Here is a 21,150-nt window from a genome sequence, read left to right on the forward strand (position 1 = left end):
TTCCTGCTTTTAAGTTCTTACAAAACAGAAGTTGTAATCTTTGGACCAGAGTACTCTAAAAAGAAACTTCGTAATCAATAATTAATTCTGAATGGTATTAACTTGGCCTCTGGTAATAAAGTAAAGAATCTAGGTGTTATTTTTGACTAAGACATGTTATTTAAATCCCATATTAAACAGGTTTCCATGGTTTCCATGTTCACCTCCGGAATATCACCAAAATTAGAAACATTCTGTCCAGGAGTGATGCTGAAAAACTAGTCCATGGATTTGTTACTTCAAGGCTGGACTATTGTAATTCTTTACTATCAGGAAGTCCACAAAATACAGTTCAAAGTCTTCAGCTGATCCAAAATACTGCGGCAAGAGTTCTGATGAAAATCAACAAGAGGGATCATATTTCTCCAATTTTAGCTTCCCTTCATTGGCTTCCTGTTAAATCAAGAATATAATTTAAAATTCTCCTTCTAACGTATAAAGCCCTTGATAATCAAGCTCCATCATATATCAGAGCTCTGATTACCCCGTATGTTCCTAACAGAGCACTTCACTCTCAGACTGCAGGTCTGCTGGTGGTTCCTAGAGTCTCTAAAAGTAGAATGGGAGGCAGATCCTTTAGCTATCAGGCTCCTCTCCTGTGGAACCAACTCCCAATTTTTGGTCCGTGAGGCAGACACCTCGTCTACTTTTAAGACTAATCTTAAAACTTTCCTTTCTGACAAAGCTTCTGTCATGGTGCAGCTTTGCCTGCTGCACAATGGACATATTCAGGGGCACTTTCCGCCTCCCATACAGCTCCGGTCCCACACCCCAGTAATCACCTACACCAGTCAGCCACTAATCAAGCCAGAACTCAGCACACCTGTCATCCTCCCTATTTAAGCTCCCTTCAGTCAGCTCTTCCCTATCGGTTCGTCTGCTCATTCCTGCTCACCTCACCTTTTCTTTGTCCGGCCCGAGTTCCCTTCATCTCCGCCTGCCTGCCCGTCTGCAAGTATTCACCCTGCGTCCTGCTGGTCCTGCTTTTGCTCTGGCCTGCAAGTATTCACTCTGCCGTGCTGCTGGTCCTGCCTTTACTCCGGTCTGCAAGTATTCACTCTGCCGTCCTGCTGGTCCTGCTTTTGCTCTGGCCTGCAAGTATTCACTCTGCCGTCCTGCTGGTCCTGCCTTTACTCCGGTCTGCAAGTATTCACTCTGCCGTCCTGCTGGTCCTGCCTTTACTCCGGTCTGCAAGTATTCACTCTGCCGTCCTGCTGGTCCTGCTTTTCCTCTGGCATGCAAGTATTCACTCTGCCGTCCTGCTGGTCCTGCCTTTACTCCGGTCTGCAAGTATTCACTCTGCCGTCCTGCTGGTCCTGCCTTTACTCCGGTCTGCAAGTATTCATTCTGCCATCCTGCTGGTCCTGCCTTTACTCCGGTCTGCAAGTATTCACTCTGCCGTCCTGCTGGTCCTTCTTTTACTCTGGCCTGCAAATCTTCACTCTGCCGTGCTGCTGATCCTGCTCTTACTCTGGCCTGCAGGTATTCACTCTGCCGTGCTGCTGGTCCTGCTGTTACTCCAGCCTTCAAGTATTCACTCTGCCGTGCTGCTGGTCCTGCTCGCCATCTACATCCTCTGGCTCCAGTCCGGTTCTGCATCTCTGGTCTCCTGCTTCCACCACTCATCATCATCCAATAACTCCTTTAAAATGTATCTCTGTTTGTGGTTGTGTTTGGGTTCACCCTCAAATCATGACAGCTTCTAGTTAGAGTGGCTTAGGTTACCCTGAGCTACCTCTATAGTTATGCTGCTATAGGCTTAGGCTGCTGGAGGACATCAGGGCCTATTTCTCTCACTCTGCTGAGTTCTCCTACTGTTCTCCAATTTGCATTGTTTGTTGTTATTTCATCTTGTTCTCTGTAATTTTTTTTCTTCATAGTAGGTACACCTGCTCTGGCATTCTGTTAGCTGTGACATCATCCAGGGAAGACAGATCATCCGCTATTACCATATAACATAGAAAAGATTTCTGCATCAATGTGTGCTTCTGTGCTTGTTTGGTCTATTTTTGTGTCTGTGTCTGTGTGTCTTCTCTAACCCCCCAGCTGGTTGTGGCAGATGAGCATTCACACTAAGCCTGGTTCTGCTGGAGGTTTTTCCGTCCCTGTTAAAGGGGAGTTTTCCTCTCCACTGTCGCTTGATGCTTGCACAGTATAAGGGATAACTGCAAAGCCGTGGAAAATGCAGATGACTGTCCCTGTGTGTCCTCTCTGTGGGTTCTCCTTTTCTGTGAGTTCTTGTCTGCCAAACTCAAGCTCCAGATCACACCAGAAACCAAGCTGCAGGTCACACCAAAAGCCAGGCTCTGATGAGAGACCAAGACAGCCAAGCCCTGTCTAGGATCAAGTCTGCCAAGCAATGGCTAGGGATCAAGTCTAATAAGCTTGCCCGGGAGTCAGGTCTGCCATGCTCTTCCCAGGATTCAAGTCTGCAAAGCAGCAATGGTTCTTTGGGTGATTTGACAATTGCCAGTTGATGACACCAGTACCACTGCACTGGTGTCCTCTGCCTCCAAGACCCCTTCACCCACACTGTAAACCTCCAAGAGCCCTGCAGCTGCATTGCCGGTCTCCAAAACCTCTGCTCCTGCATTTCCAGCCTGCAGGGTTCCTCCTGCACCACTTGCCTCCAGACCTGTCATGCCTGAAATGGACAACCTCCTGTTCCCCCAGTACCCCTTGAGGAGGGGGTACTTTTATTATTTTGGCTTGCTGGTCTGCCTGTTATGTCACTGTTCAGCACATGCCAATCAATATAATCTCTTGCACCTGTGAGCACTGCTGCTGCAGCACAACCAAGTCAACCTCCTGCACTTGTTACTCTCAATTTAAATCTACCCAGTAGCATGGGCTTGCACTGGGGGCCGTGCCTGCTCGTAGATTCAGCCGTGCCTGCCGTCAACTGGAAGTTTTTATTTTATTCGGAAGTTTGTTTTACCTCAAACTGGCCAACTTTCTATTATTTCTATCTGAATTTGTAAATCATACAATTCAACCAATCCAACAATAATCCAATCAACAGGTAAAGGCAACATGCAAGCCAACTACAGATAGGGGGAATGGGTCACTGAGTTATATTTTCGTAGCCTAGAGAGACAACTATGGTCACTATTGCTAGTGCCGCATGGATATTCTGACTTTCTTCAAAAACTAATACACAAAGTCTTGACAGAGCAACAAGAGTGATGACGACACAGCACAGTATGGCTTTGGGCAACAACGGTCCACAGCGACTGCCTTAATGATTATTGAAGGAAAATAACAGCAACAGATGAAAAGAAGTTTCCAATAGGGGTGTTTATTGAAGGCTGGACTATTGTAATTCTTTACTATCAAGAAGTCCACAAAATGCAGTTCGAAGTCTTCAGCTGATCCAAAATGCTGCGGCAAGAGTTCTGATGAAAATCAACAAGCGGGATCATATTTCTCCAATTTTAGCTTCCCTTCATTGGCTTCCTGTTAAATCAAGAATAGAATTTAAAATTCTCCTTCTAACGTATAAAGCCCTTAATAATCAAGCTCCATCATATATCAGAGCTCTGATTACCCCATATGTTCCTAACAGAGCACTTCGCTTTCAGACTGCAGGTCTGCTGGTGGTTCCTAGAGTCTCTAAAAGTAGAATGGGAGGCAGATCCTTTAGCTATCAGGCTCCTCTCCTGTGGAACCAACTCCCAGTTTTGGTCCGTGAAGGCAGACATCCCGTCTACTTTTAAGACTAATCTTAAAACTTTCCTTTTTGACAAAGCTTATAGTTAGAGTGGCTCATGTTACCCTGAGCTATCTCTATAGTTATGCTGGAGGACATCAGGGTCTAATTTTCTCACTCTACTGATTTCTACTGTTCTTCAGTCTACTGTTCTCCAGTTTTGCATTGTATTACATTGAAATGACTGTCGTCATTTCAACTTTTAACTTTTTGCTCTCTCTCTTTTTCTTCATAGTAGGTACACCTGGTCTGGCGTTCTGTTAACTGTGACATCATCCAGAGAAGACGGCTCACCCGCAACTACCATCTAATGTAGAACAGATTACTAGATCAATGTGTGCTTCTGTGCTTTTTGTCTCTCTTGTTGTGTCTCTGCTCTGTCTTCTGTAACCCCAGTCGGTCGAGGCAGATGACCGTTCATACTGAGCCCGGTTCTGCCGGAGGTTTTCCTTCCCGTTAATGGGGAGTTTTTCTTCCCACTGTCGCTTCATGCTTGCTCAGTATGAGGGATTGCAGCAAAGCCATGTACAATGCAGACGACTCTCCCTGTGGCTCTACGGTTCTCCAGGAGTGAATGCTGCTTGTCGGGACTTTGATGCAATCAACTGGTTTCCTTATATAGGACATTTTGACCAATCTGTATAATCTGACCCAATCTGTATAATATGATTGAACTTGATTTTGTAAAGTGCCTTGAGATGACATGTTTCATGATTTGGCGCTATAATAAATAAAATTTAATTGAATTGAATTGATTTGAGAAAGGAATTTGATACTTTAGATGATGACATTTTAATTTCTAAATTAAGTTTGTATGGTATGAGAGGAATAGAATTAAATTGGTTGAGAATTTATCTTCACAATAGGAAACAATATGTGCAGTTAACAGATGTTAAATCTGAACTGATGTAAATTAAATGTAGGGTCCCACAGGGCTTGATTTTGCAGCCTAAACTTTTTCCACAGCTAATCAGTAAAAGATGTGTGCCTTCACCACGGAGGACCTTGACATGCTTCTACAGAAAATAGCTTTTATGGAGCTGAAAATCTGCCAACTCTAAGTGAACTTTTATGTAAACTTTTATGTATGGAAATTAAACAACCCTGCCTGTGATTCCAAACTGTGACCACCAGCTCAGCAACTCAGTGAACAAACAGTTCCCTTAGGAAAATAAACCCATCGGCAGCCCTCCCTGGACCACTCTGGGTGCAAGGCCAAAAGATCAAGAAGCCCCACACCTAGACAAAGAAAACTGGCCGACATTACAGAGAAGTGTTCAAAGAAAAGTGAAAACACAACGGACTGTTCTCACAACAAATGATACGAGTAAACTTGCTGGAAATTTTGGAATTCCATTACAAAACATATTCACGCCGCTCCAACATGAAACCCAGGAGGATCATGAGAACAATCAAAGGTATGTCAACAATCTTTGCTCTAAGCCAAGAACCCTAATATAGTGCAATGGATCTGTAAGTGGGATTAAACCCATCTGTAACAAGAAAAGCACAGAGGTGTTGATTTATAACTCTTTGAACTGTGGCCTGTTGTGTAATGTATCAGACATTCTTCCAAGGATCGTGAAAGAACACCCAACCCTGGAAAAGTCATAGGACAAGCTGAAGCCTTGGGTGACGCTGTCTGGATAAGAACATCAGAAGTGTTGAAAGAGGATTACAATTGTCTGCTAAATTTTGTTGACGGCCTTAATGTCAAGGTGTTTCTCAGTGGCCCTCACATACCTATTAATTATGGAGAGATTTTTTTAGTTCAGAAGTTTGATGCTAAACAAATGGCTGAAGAAACGTGCAAACAACTGCAACCTTCATAGACAACTTTAACATATTTTGGGAGGGTAGACATCTGTTGAACAGAGATGGTTTCTCTCTAAGTAGGTCATGTGCAAACTACCTGATTTCAAACATCTTCTATTCTGTGAACCATGCCCCATCAGTCTTGTCCCAAAGCAAATACTGTGTAGTCTTCATTGATGGTATCAAGGCTTTGGTTGATTATATCTTTAATACTTTATCAGCTGATTCTGCTGTTCTCTTTACATCTCTCTTTGCAGATGAAGAAGCAGACTGAGGATGTTGTATCATTCTCTCCTTTTTGGTCCTCATTCTTTCACCTTTTCTCCTTTTTTTCTCTTGTACCTTCTTGTTTTAGTGTCCATATAACCTATATTTCCTGCATAAATTATAATAAAGCTACTTGCATATATAAATCAAGCAGAGCACTATGGCGAGAGCGATAATGCTCCGCTTGTGAAAGTAAAATCTGTTGGGCTCTTTTTGGCATTGAGACAACTATTCTTGTTGCCACATTGCCAGACAGGAAACTATTAAAATAAAATTAAAATAAAGAACCGGAGCATGGACCTGGTAGGTCAGGTTGTGGTTGTCCCCTGCCTCACCCCCAACCCCAATTTAGGAAAAGTCGTGAGAAACAGTAAATGAAAACATTCACCATAACCGAAAATATGCACAATCCCAAGGATTAAACTCATAAACAAATAATCAGAAATACCTAGGGATCGTGACAAAAGTAAAATCTGTTGGGCTCTTTTTGGCATTAAGACAATAATTCTTAGTGCTTCATTGTCAGGCAGGACACACAAAAAACTACACAATACACTAATTCTATGCTGTTCTTGAGCTAACCTGAAGTTTGGAAGGCCTTGTTGTTCAAGAAAAATGGCGACCTCTGCTCATGACATGTGATTTTACTCAGCCTACAAGTTTACGGATAAGTTGCTGTCATACCCACTTCCTTCAGGGCTTGTCTTACTTATGTCAACCCATCATGGTACAACTCTGGATTTCACCGAAACAGTCTACATGTTTAGGTGCCTGTCATTGAAATGACCTCAATTCACGGATATGGAGGGGCAACCCAGTTCTTCTGGTAATACGATGAATATAATTAAGGATTGGTCTTGAGTGTGTTTACGTTAATAATTGAAGCTAATACAAACAAAAACTAAAGTACATCCATTGTCTATAATCACAATGTAACCATACAAGTTTTGCCTCTGATGTTATGCCAAAGCTGATGAAGTTACAAAACGGGATATTTTTTCACTCAGGTTTTAATTACACATCCTTGTGCTCCAATACCAGAGACATATTAAGTTTCATTAAGAGTGGAGGTGGATGGGTGACCCAATTACACAATAATAACTTAATTGCTCCATCAAACCAGTTCAGCTGCTGCCTTTTCTTATCCAAAAAGTGGTTTACATTCCTTCACCCTGAGCACTTCCCTGCTTAGACAAGTGCTGCAGGTGGATGTGAACTTCATCCCCAGAGGCAGAGTTGAGCTTGAAGCATCAAGATGGCCTCCTTAGCACTGCTCCTTCTTCAGCTGCTCCTGCTGACCTCCCTGGTCTCAGCATCTCCTCACAGGGGAGTTACCTCGAATTCAACCTATGAAGGACAGAACCCTAGTGAATCAGTTAAGGTGAGAAGAATAACTTTTTATGTATAAATGTAACAGTGGCTTTGCTGCATAACATAATTTTAATTGGTTTTATGTACCTTGAAATTATTTGAGTTGTCCTACCTGTAGAAAGTTGACATAGAAAGAAGATGATAAAACAGCAAAAATAGACAAAAAAATTCATGGCTTCAAAACTTTTTCCAAGTAACTTCTAAATTTGGTCTCATGCCGAAATGAAGTCTGTTTTTTTAGAAGAGTGAGACTGTGAATACAGTCATATTTAATAAATTAGAATATCCGTTCCAAAGATGCTCGTTTGTCAGATTAAGGCTGGTTCAAAGCCTGAGACACCACCCGTAACGACAAAAAATCCTAGACAAAACATGTTTGATCGTACAGTGTGTGGTGTCCAGTCAGACGACAAGCACAAAACAAACAAACAAAGAGATTTCGCTTAAGATCATTCAGATGTCAGAAAGAAAATGTTGCAAATCCTCTCAAGATCACACGAGAGTTCAGAGTACATAAAGATGAACGATGGGAGACAATAATGCAGATGGTTTGTGGACTGATTTTAACGAAGAAAAAAACATAAGAAAAGGCATAAAAGAAGCAGAGAAAGCTTGGGGTACTCCCACAACACACTTTCTTATTGGCTACATTCAACAGGCTGTGTTGAATGTGCTTGTTTGTCTTCGGGGGACACCATACATGCTAGGATATCACGGCAACTTTTACAGACATTTAATGATCAAGGACAAGACAATCCAACATGTTGAATATCCCCGATTACAGTTCAGAGCGGTCCCGACGTTTCACCGTGCGGACCCGATCGCTCTTAACACACCACACATGGCAGAATATTCTCTTAAGATTATTTTAAGAGACACGCTGATAATTGCTGCCTCTTGAAAAGGGAGATCGGGATGAAATTCGGGCTAAAAATCCTGCCATGTGAACCAGTGATCAGAGGCAGGCTGCGGTTAAAATTCAGCCCTGCTAATAGGAATAACAATGATAAGTGTCATGAACGGGGACAGGTAGACCCAGTATTCAGACAGACAAGCAGGAGGTATGATTTAAAGGGTTTATTGGAGGCGGTCTTGACAATTCAGGGACAGGCAAGCTTAGTGGTCAGAATAACAGTCCAAGGTCAGTACACAGTGTAGCAGACAGGCTGGACGAGGACAGGCTGATTCAGAGGTTAAAAACAGTCCAGGACGGTAGACAGTCAAGCAGACAATGCAGGCAGTGTTCAGGCAAGCTCAGATAATCCAAAAACAGAAGTAGGTAAGGCAAATCAGGCAGGCAGTCTGATCAGGCAGGAAAAAAAGGTTCTGGGGTCAGGCTGGCTCAGAATCCGGAGAGAATCAGGTTTGCATCAACAGGTCAATCAACAAAGAGAACGCTGGAACAAAACTCACCATTGGCTCGTAAATGATCTGGCAGATTGTTAGGCGCCTGTCATATCAAATTTGCATGGAGGCACCTATTACTATGCACCTCAAAGCGTTTTCGGAAATTAATGCGGGCCAAACCGTAGCATGCACCCCAACAATATAGGTATCAAAACGTCAGGCTTGGTCGGGAATGGTGTGCTATTACTTTTATTAGGGTTTTGAGTTACCATGGCAACGCAATTAGCGAAAAACCACTTCCATAGGAAATGAATGGCGTCAGGTACAGAGAAAGTCTCAAAAAAGCCTCGAAATGACCATTTTCAAGGCTGTACTGTATCGTCGTGCTTTCATCTACGAACACCATTTAACTTCCAATTCAATTCAATTCAATTTTATTTATATTGCGCCAATTCATGAAACATGTCATCTCGAGGCACTTTACAAAGTCAAAATCAGTCAGATTATACAGATTGGTCAAAAATGTCCTATATAAGGGAACCAGTTGATTGCTTCAAAGTCCCGACAAGCAGCATTCACTCCTGAAGAAGCGTAGAGCTACAGGAAGAGTCGTCTGCATTGTCCATGGCTTTGCAGCAATCCCTCATACTGAGCAAGCATGAAGTGACAGTGGAAAGAAAAACCACCCATTAGCAGGAAGGAAAAACCTCCAGCAGAACCGGGCTCAGTATAAACGGTCATCTGCCTCGACCGACTGGGGGTTACAGAAGACAGAGCAGAGACACAACAAGACAGACAAACAAGCACAGAAGCACACATTGATCCAGTAATCGGTTCTACATTAGATGGTAATAGCGGGTGAGCCGTCTTCTCTGGATGATGTCACAGTTTAACCAGTGACGTGCGGTGAGGTTCATAGCTGGTGAGGCACTGACGCCATCAGAATCAGATTTGCAAATAGATGCATAGATTGACAGCAGTTTACAGGTTATGTTTCACTTCTGCATCCTTACACATACAAACGGTAGCTCACAAAACACACATTTCCTTAAAAAACAAAACAAAATAAATGTTATTACTGTCTTACCTTTACTTATAAATGAAGTCCATGTGTCGCTCCTTCTGCACAAAAACATCCGTCACTTTGCGATAGAAGTCCTCCTTATCTTCCTTCAGTTTTAAAAGTCTCTCTGTCTCAATGGAGATCACTGCCAGGGAAGAAAGCCTTCCTTGATCCGTCCTGTTCCTGCTGTATGTTTTCAGTCTCTTCAGGGCTGAGAATGACCGCTCCACTGACGCTGTAGTAGCTGGCACCGTGAGCACGAGCTGGAGCAACTTTGTCGCCTCAGGAACAGTTACAAGAGCCTTCTCGGCCAAAAAGTTGAGAAGCTGTCCAGGAGATTTACATTCATCCCTCACCGTTTTTGAGGGATGAATGCAAGAGAGGAAAAAAATCACTATCTCTATTATAATCTATCACTGCACTTGACTTGCTTCCCGAATCGTTTAGCCTAGCTCGCTGTCACTTACTCGGCAGTTGAGGAGCGAACAAGACGAACGTCTGGGATCTTGAGCACCCCCTGCCATGAGGCAAGAGAACTGCCTGCCTCACCTCGAACCTGTTCTCTGCCGTTTATAATCGCTCATTACACGAAACACGTTACACAAACACAGTTGGTGACAAAAAGCACTGTACATTATATACATAAGCTAAATTATTGGAAATAAGTTCACATATTAAATTTGTTTAAACCATTTTATTGACGCCGTACAGCAACATGCTCTCTCCGCTTAGCAGCCAGCGCAGAGCCAGGGGTTGCGCAATCCAAGGTGAGGCAGAGTTCGCTGCTGCCTCACCGGCATCACTTCCAAGCATTTGAATGGGAAAATAAGAAAATTCAGCGATTTTGAACAAATAAAAATCGAAATTGGTGAAGCTACATGAAAAATAAATATTTTTTTAGTACAAACCACCGGATGAATATAACAATTTAAATTACTTTATGATTATATATTTTCTTTCTTTCCATGATGGCTGGTGAGGCACTGCCTCACCTGCCTCCCCTGACCGCACGTCACTGAGTTTAACAGAACGTCAGACCAGGTGTACCTACTATGAAGAAAAAGAGAGAGAGCAAAAAGTTAAAAGCTGAAATGACGACAGTCATTTCAATGTAATACAATGCAAAACTGGAGAACAGTAGACTGAAGAACAGTAGAAATCAATAGAGTGAGAAAATTAGACCCAGTTTGTATATATATCTTTTAACTACTCAGAAATGAAAACGGGAAGTGGAAATCTTTTATTGTTTTCTTACAGTTACTCCTCAAATGCTCATGTCCAAAAATCTGTGCAATCATCGTCCGTCCATCCGTCCGTCTTCTTCCGCTTATCTGGGGTCGGGTCGCGGGGGTAGCAGCTTCAGTAGGGAGGCCCAGACATCCCTCTCCCCGGCCACTTGGGCCAGCTCCTCCGGAGGAATCCAAAGGCGTTCCCAGGCCAGCCAGGAGACATAGTCCCTCCAGCGTGTCCTGGGTCTTCCCCTGGGCCTCCTCCCGGTGGGACATGCCTCGAACACCTCACCAGGGAGGCGTCCAGGAGGCATCCTGACCAGATGCCTGAGGGTCCTCAACTGGCTCCTCTCGAGAAATAGTACATGGGTCCCCCTTCCGATGGGCTCACCACCTGTCAGAGGGGCCAAAGGGGTCGGGTGCATTGTGCAGCGGGTAGCAGTAGAGGGCGGGGACCTTGGTGTTCTGATCCTCGGCTGCAGAAGCGGAATCATCGTTTATAATGAAAGTCAATGACAGAATTCTTCAACTGCCAAAGTAACCCACTCTGGCGTTTTCAAAGATTTCACACCTCTGAACAACTTTAGCCTACTCACTCAATTTTCACTCTACGTAGACTAATTATTTATCAAAACATAGGTACTTTTGTCTGGATTCAGGAAATGTAACCCTCATTCGTGTAGGATTTATCGATTTTTCACAAGTCCCCTCAGACCACCGCAAACTCAAAACCCTCCTCATTCATTTCCTATGGAGCCGTTGTGAAAAATTACATCTGAAAATCCCGAACAACACATGTTTTTGCATCATCGCTACTCCTAAACCGTTTGATGTACAGGCATGATATTTTCACACATGAATGTCCAGAGCCTTCTGGCACTCACAAAAAAGGAATTTTGTGGATAACTGTTACGGTTTTGGCGCAGGAACAATTTGTTTGGGAGTAGCGAATGTGCAAAATCCTGAAAACACTTTTTTACATCGTCACTGTGCTTACACCAATTTTTGTACAAACCTAAAAAAAGCACCATAGTCCTCAAAAGCCTGCTGATACTCACGGTGAAAGAATTATTTTGATATCTCTTATACTTTTTTAGCTACAGAGATTTGTTCGGGACCCTTTTTAGAGGATTTTTGCATTTCCACTAAAACTCCCCTTTATATCATAATTTTTTGCACCTTTATTAAAATATTTCCAGCAAAGACCGATAGTTTGTCTTCTGCCTCTATCCGTTACAAAATAAACACAGAAAAAATTATGTCTCTACCATTTACGGTTCACGAGATATCGAGTGTTGTTCGAGGCAAAGTATTACATTCTATTCCAATTACACAGAGTCTGACCCAAAGTGTGTGCGCTGCTGTAGACATGGAGCAGAGGTGTGAGTGAGTGTCCATGACAACGGAACTCTGCTGGCCAGAGGTTACTACAGGTCAGGGACAGGCTCCATTGGGATAGAATGGCAAATTTCGATGCCCACTGCAGTGGCTGTGATGAATGTAGGAATCTGAAATTCACACAAGTCACTTCCTCTTAACATTGTAAAATTTTCAAATATCCATTACTGACCCCTTTTGCCCCTGCTACATGCTGCAGAAATGCTCCAAAGACACTAAAATCACACATTCACCTCAGTACCTCACATGATAAAGGTAATGATATTTAAGACAGAGGGCTGCAGCTGTGAGGGAGTCTCCATGACAATGCTGCTAGCCAGAGGCTCCTAGGGACATGCTCCATTGACTTAACATGGCATCTTTCAACAGCCGCTGTGAGGGCTGTGAAGAACGTAGGAAGCTGAAATTTGCAGTGTTACTTCCTGTTAGTATTTTTGACGGTACGGTACGCACCACGAGGCAGGTGCCTTATAATATTTCTTCAGAAATTTTCTAGTTCTTCTTCTTCTTCTTGTGTTTATTGGCGGTTGGAAAACAGCTTTTCGGTGTGCATTACCACCACCAACTGGTGAGGAGTGTGGATCATAATGGCCCTATTCCTAAAGATACTTCTATTTATATATCTATATATCTATAATATTAATTCACAAATGCTTAATCCTCCTAATTATTCCTGTTATTATTAAATATTTAAATAAATATTGATAACATTTATTTTTTTACTTTTTCTGCAGAATATCTATCATATCAAATTTAACTTTCTCCTTATTAAGGTCTCTAACCAAATTCCTTCTTTCTTCTTCATATTTCTTACAATACATCACTGCATGTTCTACTGTTTTGTCTTGTCCACAATATTCACATTTGCCTGACATATGTTTCCCTGTTTTGAATAGTGTTTTATTTAATCCAGCCCAAATTAGTCCAAATCTAAGTCTTGAAATAACTGTTTCCTCTCTTCTGTTTCCTTCTGCTATCCTCATTTCTCAGACTTTCTGTTGAATCCTATAAAACCATCTTCCTCTCCTTTCTTCTTCCCATTGCTTTTGCCACCTTTCCTTCATTATTTGTTTAATGATACTTTTAATTTCTGTCTTACTTAAATTAATCATTATATCAATAGTTCTATTTTTTGATGCTTCCTTAGCAATCTTATCTGCAATTTCCTTTCCATATATGTGCTGGCACCCAAATAAATGTAACACTGATACCCATCATTTGAACTTGATATAAATTTGCTGTATTTCATTTCAATTCAATTTTATTTATATCGCGCCAATTCATGAAACATGTCATCTCGAGGCACTTTACAAAGTCAAATTCAATCATATTATACAGATTGGTCAAAAATTTCCCATATAAGGGAACCAGTTGATTACTTCAAAGTCCTGACAAGCAGCATTTACTCCTGGAGAAGCGTAGAGCCACAGGGAGAGTCGTCTGCATTGTCCATGGCTTTGCAGCAATCCCTCATACTGAGCAAGCATGGAGCGACAGCAGAAAGAAAAACTCCCCATTAACGGAAAGGAAAACCTCCGGCAGAACCGGGCTCAGTATGAACGGTCATCTGCCTCGACCCACTGGGGGTTACAGAAGACAGAGCAGAGACACAACAAGACAGACAAAAAGCACAGAAGCACACCCTGATCCAGTAATCTGTTTTACATTAGATGGTAATAGCGGGTGATCTGTCTTCCCTGGATGATGTCACAGCTGACAGAACGTCAAACCAGGTGTACCTACTATGAAGAAAAAAGAGAGAGAGCAAAAAGTCATTTCAATGCAATGGAATGCAAAACAGGAGAACAATTAAGAGGTTTAATCTACTTTCCGAAAAATATCTGGCAGATTGTAACAGGATGAAGTGGGTTTAAACAGGGAGGTGAACAGGTGAACAGAGCAGAGTGCTAATTACAAGTGACAGGTGGAAATAATCAAAGGGAAGGTGGAGACTGAAGTGAACCAAACTGATTGGTTAGTGACTAGAGGTTGACAGGTGAGTAGATCTGACTGGCTGGTGACTGCTAACAGAGGAGTGACAAACAAACTATTTGGGTGGAAACAGAGAAGTGAGCTGGCAGATTGCTGGCAGGTGAACAGAGCTGAACTAAATGCTTGTTGAACACAGACTGATAATCTAATGAAGTAAAGAAAAGTGCAAAACTAAACTAACACAAAATCCAAATAAGTATGGAATTCACCGGGTTAGAATCCAAATACAATATGAAAACAAAACAAGGAAACATACAAACAAAGTGGGTAAATTACATATTTGTATTTTTTCCTTATTTATTTGTCTTTAATGCTCTTTGTGCCCTGAATGAATCCAAAACACAAACATGATATACGGCAGGTCTGGGATGATAGAGCCATGTAGGGAGTGCTGCAGCTAAGCTGCTCAGTCCGGTGTCATCACTTTATATCAGAGAGGACTAACATCACATGTGAGGTTCCCCAAGGGTCCATGTTGGGCTCTGTTTTTGAGCTTCCCAGCTCTTATCTACTTTCATTTCATCCCTGTCTCTGCAGACTTCGACATCATCCCAGTACACATGCATCCCGTCTTCCCTCCATCCCCTATTCTACTCTTCCTTCTGGCTTTCAGTCTAGTATGGCTCCTAAACGATCATAAATTCAGCTCAGCCAATCGCTCCAGGACTTCCTGCTTCCTTTCCTTCTGATCTTTCCTTTCCCCCATCCCTTCCCTCATTCCTGAATGTGTTTTCTTTTGGCAGTAACCCTTACAATCTGTCCAGCTCTCTTCATCAGTTCAACGTCCTTCTCGTTTCACCCACATTAGGGCAATAAATTCTAAATAGCAATTTTGTAGATTTAGTCCTATTACTTCAGCCATCTCTATTTAGCTTTAGTCAGCGTAGGGAGTAACATACAAGTTCGGGATTTATGCAATTAAGAAATCTATTTGGTCCTCATTCTAAAGACCTCACTTTGTGTATCCAGATCGCAGGTCCGAATTAGATGACTATCTCTCCATCGTTCTTGACATGGCTCTCCAATTTGGAGGCACCAGCAGTATCACATTGTTTTTTCTAACCAGGCAGCAGGCTGTTTACAACAATTCAATCAGGGGACATATTGGGGTTCACTCGATTCCAAATCGTTGCATTTTTGCAGCTCACACGTCTCCCTTCCTTGGAGTCTCTGTGGTAGTCCATCCCACCCAGCCACCGTTTGTACTTCCGTCATCCCTCTCCGCTCTCGTTCCTCACCTCACACTGCTTCAGTCTCAGATTGTCATTCCCAAAACCAGAGAATTCTGTACCTCAGTTGATATCCCAACTCCTAAAGGTGTCGACTAACCGAGCCATTCCATCCTGTACCAAGGAGGTAGGATGATGTGCAATAATTCCAATGATGTTGGCTGTTCAGTTTCCAGCTGCAGATTGCTGCATGCCTGCTCATTCTGTGGTGGTGCCCACGCTACAAATTCCAGCCCAAACAATCCTACTTCCAGCAGATTGACAAAGAAGCCCTCTCTCCACTCCAGTCTAGGGGAACACTCTCATTTCCGCCCTGATTTTGTCAGTTTTCTTCTGGACGAGTTCACTCACGGGAATCACCTGGGAATATACACCCTTCCAGACTCCGCCTATCATTGTCACAATCTTCAGTTCATTCTTTCTGATCCTGACCCAGTCGACTCTCTTCTAGCCAATGAAGTCAAAGAAGACTGGCCAGAGCACATGGCAAACATGGATTTAATTGCACATGAAGCGGTTGGCTTAGGATTGTTTTGGTATTTCTCCTCCATATCAGGATAATTAATTATAGTTATCTGGGTTCCTTCTTCAACAGGTTCTTCAGTCCTCTTGTTCCTATGTAGGGGATGATTTGACTGGATGGCAATGTTTGGTCTTGGCTTGGGCAATTTAATGTTTCCTCCATTAGAACAGACTCCGCCGACATCTTCACGGCCAGTAGACACTCAGTGCTCCTGATAAATTGGGAGTTTTTAGAGCAGCTATCCTCAGCAACTGGGTCCGTTCACAGAACGCAGAAACATTTACCAAGCCATGTAAAAATATGTTGTCACTCTGAGCTCTCTCACCTGGCAGGAACGTGTTTACCTGGGTGCAAACCCAGGTAATGCTGAGCTGAAAGTAAAGGAGCGATGACTCAGCTTAGGAGAAACATTAAAGGCGGCTGCACACTTGGTTGTACTGGACACAGTGCGGGTGGTGCTATTTAGAAAGTGTAATTTTACTAAAGTTAACTGTGAACACGCACAGACATATAATGATTTACTATGCCGTGACTTTCTTGAGGTGCAGGCAATTTTGTTGGTGGGGCGTGGTGCCCCCCCCCCCCCCTCCCATCCCCCTTGTTGAATGGTAGGGGAAACACTGGTCTAAATGTATATTCATTAGTTTTTCTTAGTATTTCTTAACATAAATCATCCAAGGTGTGTCTTACCTTTGAATCTCTGACATTTCAAGTTCTCTGTAACATAATTTTTATCATTTTACTCATTCCATGGATGTTTCTACTCATTACTATGTGTCAAGACTCACATTATTTCATTCAATACACAGTTCTTGAATTATCCATCCATCCATTATCTATACACACTTATCCCTCATGGGGTCGTGAGGGGTGCTGGTGCCTATCTCCATCGTTCAATGGGTGAGAGGCAGGGTACATCCTTGACAGATCGGCAGTCTGTCACAGGGCAACACAGAGACAGACAGGACAAACAACCATTCACGCACACACTCACACCAAAGGAGAGGCCAATTAACCTAACAGTCATGTTTTTGGACTGTGGGAGCACTGCAAAAACAGAACTAAAAATAAGTAAAATTTTCTTTAAATGACTGTATTTGTCCTTGATTTGAGCAGGTAAATAAGATGATTTACCAATGAAATAAGATTTTTCCACTTAAAATAGGAACAATTCATCTCCATTATCTTATTTCAAGCGCAGGATGTCTAATTATCTTATTTTAGGGGTAAATATACTCATTCCATTGGCAGATAATCTTATTTACTGGCTCAAATCAAGGACAAATAGACTAACTTTAAGAACATTTTACTTGTTTTTTGATAATAAAAAAAATGGGGGGGGGGGGCTTTTTCGCGGCTCTAGTGGCTCGCTTTTTATATAAGTAGGCTGACCGCAAGGGGGTGGAAGAGGGGGAGAGACATGCGGCAAAGGACCGCGGGTAGGATTCGAACCCAGGTCAACCACGTCGAGGATACATTTTTGCAGTGAGGAAGCCGGAGTACCCGGAGAGAACCCACGCATGCACAGAGAGAACATGCAACCTCCATGCAGAAAGACCCAGGGTCAGAATCGAACTCGAACAGCACTACCCACTGCACCACTGTGGATGAATTATTTTGTGCTCAAATTATTATATTATTAGAATTATCAATATTTACATGTTAACAATCCTGGTTATTGTCATATTATTTATAAAGTTGTTCTATGCTTCCATCACATAAATGAACACTGCCAGAAATAATTATCTTAGTGGTTTCCCTCCCTTTTTCATATTGTGTCTTTTGAAGCTTATTATATCTTAATGTTGCATCTTTTAAAGGTTTTACATTTCTCATTGTATTTTGTTTTTAACTGTGTGCAAGAAAATTTGAAGTGATTGCTGAAGATGAGTTTATGCCGAACATATCTTCTTCGTGGCTCACAGCTCAGTCTCCCAGGTCTGTTGAAGGTCCTTCATCACCCCGTTATTGGCCTGGCCCTTTCTGTCCATTTTCAGTGTCCAGTTTTTTTTCACCTAAACCCCAGGGTGAACTCCTTCAGAACCAAAATAAACTGAATTACCATCTAATGTAGAACAGATTACTGGATCAATGTGTGCTTCTGTGCTTGTTTGTCTCTCTTGTTGTGTCTCTGCTCTGTCTTCTGTAACCCCAGTGGGTCGAAGCAGATGACCGTTCATACTGAGCCCGGTCCTGCTGGAGGTTTTCCTTCCCGTTAATGGGTGGTCTTTCTTCCCACTGTCGCTTCATGCTTGCTCAGTATGAGGGATTGCTGCAAAGCCATGGACAATGCAGACGACTCTCCCTGTAGCTCTACGCTTCTCAAGGAGTGAATGCTGCTTGTCAGGACTTTGATGCAATCAACTGGTTCCCCTATATAGGACATTTTTGACCATTCTGTATCTGACCCAATCTGTATAATCTGATTGAATTTGACTTTGTTAAGTGCCTTGAGATGACATGTTTCATGAATTGGTGCTATATAAATAACATTTATTTGAATTTAATTTAATTATTTTAACAGTGATTTTGTTTTCTTTATATAAATACAATCCTGGGCACTTTTTTTACATCTTTTTTTACAGCTTTTGCAAACATTCAACAATCAAGGACACATAAAGACAGTCACAAAGTCAGCCTTCTATCACCTGAAGAACATTTCCAGGATTAAAGGACTGATGTCCTAACATAATCTAGAGAAACTTACCCATGCGTTTACAGCAATGGTGTTTTCACAGGTCTGCCAAAAAAAACTCAATCAGACAACTGCAACTGATCTAGAACACTGCTTCTCATGTTCACACTAGAAGGAAGATGGAGCACATCAACCCAGTTCTGAAGTCCTTACACTGGCTCCCTGTAGCTCAGAGAATAGACTTTAAAATACTCCCGTTAGTTTATAAATCACTGGACGGCTTAGCACCTAAATACATTAAAGACCTGTTGCTGCTGTATCAACCCACCAGTCCTCTCTGATCTTCTGGTTCTGGTCTACTCTGCATACCCAGAACTAGACACAAACATGGAGAAGCAGCATGTAGTTCTGAAGCTCCACAAATCTGGAACAAACATCCAGAAAACTGCAAATCAGCTGAAATACCGAGTTCCTTTAAATCAAGAGGGAAAACCCACCTTTTTGGAGTTATAATAACAGGAACATTGACCAACATATATTGATGTTTTCACTTTATACAATTTAATTTTTGCTGGTCTCACAACCAGCGACTGCTTCAATGTGTTTATGATGTTTTTATGCTTTCATAATTCAAAGCCATCTTAACCACCGTGCTGCTGAAATGTGCTATACAAACAAACTTGACTTGAGTTGGGAATGGCCATCTTCCACACACATCTACAGGTGGTGGTACTAAACAAACTGGTTGTGCCTCTGGAGAATTTGGTGGACCAAGGGTAACTGACACTATTGTTTGGCTTTCCACAATACATATAGTACCATGACTCACTCGTTAAAATCAATGTCTGCCACAGTGAGTTAACCAGGCAGGAGGAACCGGCAAGCGGAAAGATGCTCCTCCTATTTGATGATGCAGTGAAGTGAACTGGTGTAAAATTGGCTGTGTTGTCGGCATGTTGTCGGTGCGAATCGATTGCAAGACAGAGGTGAAATGTCAAGCAACTAATGGCAGGCGATCAACATGAAACATTCTTTGTGAATTTACCTTTAGACAATTCGTCTTTTGTCTTTTTTTTCCAAGGCTTTTGGAGAGGATTCTTAGAGGCCTGACCCTGGACCCTACTTAAAGTCTCTATAAATCAGGGGGAAAACATAATCTGTTCAGGAAGCTGATTGATTGATTGATTGATTGATTGATTGATTGATTGATTGGTTGGTTGATTGATTGATTGATTGATTGATTGATTGATTGATTGATTGATTGATTGATTGATTGATTGATTGATTGATTGATTGATTGATTGATTGGTTGGTTGATTGATTGATACGCTCCTTCATGTCAGGAGGGACTCTACCTGCCTAAACTTGTAGCTCCAACACCTCAAGATGGAGAACGGATCGAGGCCGAGGTCCACAAAGAGCTGGAGATCAGAGTCAAAGCACATGCAGCACTTTCAGCGTAAGTTAGCAGAGCTTCCCTTTGGCTGCTGTCAACAACAATATAACACTGACAACATGATAACCTCTGCTTTGTTTTTCATCCAGAATCCAAGACCTCATCTTCAGTGGTCCACCAGGCGTCACCAAGCACAGGGAGGTTAACAATGAGTTTGTCCTCAGGTGGACACCAAATGAAGATGACCTGGGCAATAATTTTCCAATCTGCTTTGCTGTAAAATCAGTGAGAGGGTGAGAACAGGATTTACTTGATATAAGTGCAATCGTTCTAGTATGTTAAACCCTTATGGGTGTATTTCTTGAGATTTCAACCTCAGCTATAAACAGCTGTGCTATATATATTTATAAGTCGCATAAGGCATAAAAGCATAAAAAGGGTTGACCTAGAACAACCCAGTCTCAGTGAAAAACGTGTAATATCCACATAGGTCCACAGAGGGAAACGTAGTATTGTCACAATTTGGCTCTTCAATACGTGTTGGGCTAACGTATTCATTGTCCTATTCATTTACATTGGCTTGCAACTGGGTGATGTTACTATCATGCTTTCCCAAATGAAAAAAAGAACATGGCTGCCATTTCCTGTGGAAAACATTTAAGCAAAACATTTATATGCATTTTGACTACATTTCTAACAAGAGGTACGGATATTATTTTCATGATCTTTATTTAAGGAAGGTAGATAAACTTTCCTTTATTAGTTTTGCTGAAGATTTTCTCAGAAAGACATGAGGACTTGACATGTGATGTTGCTTGGCAAGCAACATGACATTACTCCCCCACGTCTTCCTAAGACACAATGAAATCTATGATGAAATAAATAAAGGAAAGGAATATATAAAAGAAAGGTTCATATATATATATATATATATATATATATATATATATATATATATATATATATATATATATATATATATATCATGCAGAGTTTTCACTACAGATATCATCAAAATGCGTATCACTGCAGATGGTTTGATTAAATGTTGTTTTCATATGCATCGAAATTTCGATGCCATTCGCTGACACTCGCTGACATGGGTAGGAAATGTCACTTCCTCATGTCTTTCTGTGA

This window comes from Fundulus heteroclitus, chromosome 4 (genome assembly GCF_011125445.2).
Source record: "Fundulus heteroclitus isolate FHET01 chromosome 4, MU-UCD_Fhet_4.1, whole genome shotgun sequence".
Taxonomy (NCBI): Eukaryota; Metazoa; Chordata; class Actinopteri; order Cyprinodontiformes; family Fundulidae; genus Fundulus; species Fundulus heteroclitus.